Source organism: Orcinus orca, chromosome 3, assembly GCF_937001465.1.
Source record: "Orcinus orca chromosome 3, mOrcOrc1.1, whole genome shotgun sequence".
Lineage (NCBI taxonomy): Eukaryota > Metazoa > Chordata > Mammalia > Artiodactyla > Delphinidae > Orcinus > Orcinus orca.
Genome location: NC_064561.1, coordinates 151,956,050 through 151,961,224, shown reverse-complemented (window position 1 = coordinate 151,961,224; position 5,175 = coordinate 151,956,050). Strand labels below are relative to the sequence as shown.

At 42.2% G+C, this 5,175-nt stretch overlaps 1 pseudogene; it reads left to right on the top strand.

Annotated features, from left to right (window-relative positions):
• The first annotated feature begins 2,325 nt into the window (after nucleotides 1-2,325).
• LOC101286007 (uncharacterized) lies at nucleotides 2,326-4,904 on the top strand (annotated as a pseudogene).
• The last annotated feature ends 271 nt before the right edge of the window (nucleotides 4,905-5,175 follow it).

The window sequence follows — 5,175 nt, the reverse complement described above, 5'->3', positions numbered from 1 at the left end:
TTGGAAAATGGTGACACCTTTTGTTGATTTTTCTCTGTAGGACTTTTTTTTTTTTGCGGTACGCGGGCCTCTCACTGTTGTGGCCTCTCCCGCTGCGGAGCACAGGCTCCGGACGCGCAGGCCCAGCGGCCGTGGCCCACAGGCCCAGACGCTCCGTGGCATGCGGGATCCTCCTGGACCGGGGCACGAACCCGCATCCCCTGCATTGGCAGGCGGACCCCCAACCACTTCGCCACCAGGGAAGCCCTGTAGGCCATATTTTTAATTGAAAAACTACTTTCCCTACAGATGCTGAAGTACCTGGTAACTTCAGAGTAATATTAATTTTTCCCTATTGCATCATATGATTATTTCAGACCAAATATTTTCATTCAAAGCACCTTACTTGGCAAATATTTTTACATAATAAAATTCATCATCTAAATTCTCTCCATAACTGACTGAAATTTAAATGCTAGAAAACTGAAATCCTTCTCAATATATCCCATTCTGGTAAAAAAATAAATAAATTATCAAATTAACTAGGAACTCCATCAAAAGAGTCTTCCTATAAATCAAGACAATCCAAATCAAAATTATAGTTTTAAAAAATTAAAACAGCATTTGAGCTCTCATCATTTACTTTGTTCAATAGCTCACTTGGTTTTACAGAATAAAGGCCACTGCCTTGCAATCGACTAAACAATTTCAAACCAAGTTTTTGTGCTTCATTCATTGAATACTTTGATTAAAAATTTCCAACAGGCTTTAAATGAATGCAAGCACAAGTTAAAGGACTTGTTTCCCCAAAAAAAATCATACTATTGCAGGAAACTCAGGATGATTTATAAATTAATACCTTAAATGCTCAACCTCTTCTGAAATGGAATTGAAGAGCGATAAGAAAAGAGACTGCTGGCATACCAATGTATTTCCTGAGCTATGTTTTCTAACATTCTACATACAAAGGCACAATCAAATATGAGGGTAGAATAAAAATTGTAGGGTCTCAAATAATTTTTCCCATACATTCACTCTCTGAAGCTATTAGAAGATGTATCCAACAAAAAGAGAAACAGACAGAGACAGGGAGAGAGAGAATGAAGAAAGAAGAAGACATCCTGTGGTAGGATGAAAAAATGCCCCTCCTCACAAAAGAATATTCACTTCCTAACCCCTGGAACCTAAAAATATTACCTATTTGGGAAAAAACATTTTTGCAGATGTGATTAACAATCTTGATATGCTTTATCCTGGATTGCCCAGGTGAACCCCAAATACAATCATATGTATCCTTATAAGAGGGAGGGAGATGGTAATTTGACATAGAGGAAAAGGAAATGCAGAGACACATGGAGGAGAAGACCACTGAGCTGGGAGATTTGAAGATTTGAATATTGGACTGATGTGTCCACAAGCCAAGGAACGCTGGCAGCCACCAGAAGCTGGAAAAGTAAGGAACAGATTCTCCCCTGGAGCCTCTACAGAGAACATGGTCCTGTCAACATCTTGACTTCAGTTCAGTGAAACTAACTCAGGGCTCTGGCCTCCAGAACTGTAAGAGAATACATTTCTTTTGTTTTAAGCTACCAAGGCTATGGTGATTTGTTGCAGCTGCCACAGGAAACTAATACTAATGGCACACAAGGAGTAGGAACAGGAAATCCAAAAAAGGAGGAGTGATGAGGATCCAAAGAAGAACAGAACATGATGACCTGAGAATGACAGCTGAACAAAAAATAGGTAAATGCACCAGTTTGTACTGGAACAGAAGGATTCAAGAGGCAGATACCTATTGCCATCATACTATCTTTTTAACCTGAAGGAGGATGCTTGGGTGAGCTTGGCTTCATTTCTTAATTCTATTTGACTTGTCTTAACCATATTCTAATAAAATGCCTTCTCTCCTCTCCATGCCCAGGTGTTGGGTCAGCTGGGGATAGCCATTTCATCTCTCGAAATTACTCTTTTTATTTACTGTTGAGCAGTCAAGGTAAGCAATGGTGGATTTAGAAGCAGAAATTCAAAACATCCTACTCCCTCTGATAATATCCCTATTAAAAGTTTAGTACCTGGGCCACAGAATAGCCCTGCCAGGTGCTCTATGCTTCCTAAGATCCAAACAGGACTTGAGCCAGTTTACAGCCTCAGACCCCTTCAGTGAAGCAGGGGCTGGTTCCCTTTGAGGAAGGATCCTGGTATACTTCCAAAAATGTATACTGTTAATCTTTCTCCCAACTTTTCCTAAAGGGACCTATGGCCTTTTACCAGAGTGACTGTGCACTGGGGAAAAGCAAATAATAAGACCTTTTGGGAACTACTAGACACTGTCTCTGAACTACACTAATTCCCGGAGACCCAAAACATCACTGTGGTCCACTTGTCAGAGTAGGGGCTTATGAAGGGCAGGTGATCAATGGAGTTTTAGCTTAAGTCCATCTCACAGTGGACTCAGTGGGTCCCCAAACCCATCCTCTGGTTATTTGCCCAGTTCTGGAATGCATAATTAGAATAAACATACCTAGCAACTGGAAAAATTCCTACATCCTGTAGAGTGAGAGCTATCCTGGTGGGAAAGGCCAAGTGCAAGCTACTAGAACTGCCTCTACCTGGAAAGAAAGTAAACTAAAAGCAATACCATGCTCCTGAAGGGGTGTAAAGATTAGCGCCACCATCAGAAAGTTGAAAGATCCAGGGGTGGTGATTCTCACCACATCTCCATTTCACTCACCTTTGTGCCCTGTGCAGATGAGAGCTGGATCTTGGAGAATGACAGTGGATAACTGCAAGCCTAACAAGATGGTAACTCCAGTTTCAGTCATTGTACCAGGAGTGGTTTCATCGCTTGGGGAAATTAGCACATCCCTTGGTGCCTCTTAGGCAGCTAATAAAACGGCAAATGCTTTTTTCTCAATTTCTGCTAATAAAGACCACCAGGAGCAGTTTGCTTTCAGCTGGAAAGGCCAGCGATTTACCTTCACTGCCCTACCTCAGGGGTATATCAACTTTTCAGCCCTATGTCATAACTTTGTTCAAAGAGATCTTGATTGTCTTTCCTTTCCACAAGTCTCACACTGATCATTACATTGATGACATTATGCTGATTGGACCTAGTGAGCAAGAAGTAGCAACTACTCTAGACTTATTGGTAAGAAATTTGCATGTCAGAGGGTGAGAAATAAATGTGATAAAAATTCAAGGTCCTTCTAGCTCAGTGAAATTTCTTGGGGCCAATGGTATAGTGCATGTTGAGATAACCCTTCTAAGGTGAAGGGTAAGTTGTTTCATCTGACCCTTCTTATAACAAGAGAGAGATACAATGCCTAGTACGTCTCTGGATTTTGGAGGCAATACGTTCCTCATCTGGGTGTGCTACTCTGGCCCACTTACTAAGTGACTCATAAGTTGCTAGTTTTGAACAGGGTCCAGAACAACAGAAGGCTCTACAACAGACCCATATTGCTATGCAAGCTGCTCTGCCACTTGGACCATATGATCCAGCAAATCCAATGGTGACTGAAGTGTCACTGGCAGATAAGGATATTGGTTGGAGCCTGTGGCAGGCCTCTAACAGGTGAATCTCATAACAGATCCTTAGGATTTTGGAGCAAAGCCCTGCCATCCTCTGGGATAACCACTCTCCTTTTAAGAAACAGCTCTTGGCCTGCTACTAGGGTTCAGTTGAGCCTGAACACTTAACCATGGGCCAAGAAGTTACCATGTGACCTGAGCTGTCTGTCTATCACGTACTAGGTATTATCTGACTTGCCAAGCCATGAAGTTGGGCGTGCACAGCAGCACTCCATCATCAAATGGAAGTGGCACATATGAGGTCAAGCCCAAGCAGGCCCTGGAGGCACAAGTAAATTACGTGAAGTGGCCCAAATGCCATGGTCCCTACTCCTGCTGCACTACCTTGTGTCACCAGGCTGCACATACTTCCTCACTGGGAGTTCGCTACAATCAACTGACAGAGAAAAAGAAAATTGGGACCTGGTTTACAGATTACTCTCTCCAATATACAGGCACCACTGAAAAATGGACAGCCGCAGCACTACATCCTTTCTCTAGGACATCCCTGAGGGACAGTGGTGAAGGGAAATCCTCCCAGCAGGCAGTGTTCCTGGTCATTCATTTGGCTTGGAAGGAGAAATGGCAAGATGTGTGCTTATATACCAGTTCATGAGCTGTGGCCAATGATTTGGCTGGATAGTCAGGCACTTGGATGGAAACTGACTGGAAAACTGATGACAAGGAAATCTGAGAAAGAGGTCTGAAGATAAACCACTATGAATGGGCAAAAAGAACCTAAACATATTTGTGTCCCATGTTAATACTCACCAAAAGGTGACCTTAGCAGAAGAGTATTTTAATAGTCAAAGTGGATAGGATGGTCTGTTCTGTAGATATCAATTAGTCTCTTTAGCCACCACTATCATCACCAGTGGGCTCATGGATGTACTGTCCATGGTGGCAGAATTAGACATTATGCATGGACTCAGCAACGTGGGTTTATGCTTTCCAAAGGAGGCCTGACCACAGCTACTACTGAGTACTCAATCAGCCAGCAGCAGAAATCAACACTAAGTCCCTGGTATGGCGCCATTCCCTGGTGTTATCAGCAAGCTACCTGGTGGCAGATTAATTACATTAAGCCACTTCCATTATGGAAGAGACAGCTTTTTGTTCTTACTAAAACAGACACTCTGGATGTGGACTTAACTTCCCTGCATGTAATGTTTTTGCCAAAACTACCATCCATGGACTTAAAGAATGCCTTATCCACTGTCATGGTATTCCACACAGCAATTCTTCTAAGAACTCACTTCATAGCAAATGAAATGCAGCAATGGGCCTAGCCTCATGGAATTCACTAGACTTACCATTTTCCCCACCATCCTTCATCAGCTGGTTTGACAGAATAGAGGAATGACCTTTATTTTTAATTGAATGAAAGATTCTTTATATTCTATAGTGCTTTACAATTTTCAATAGTTTCACACACATGATCTCATATAATCCCGTAACAACCCTTTTTTTCCCCAACCTCTATATTTCCCCCTCTCTACTACCCTCTCCCCGCTGGTAACAACTAGCTTGTTCCCTATATCTGTGAGTCACTAGTTTGTTCTATTTTTTAGATTCCACATATAAGTGATACCATACAGTATTTGTCCTTCTCTGTCTGATTTGTTT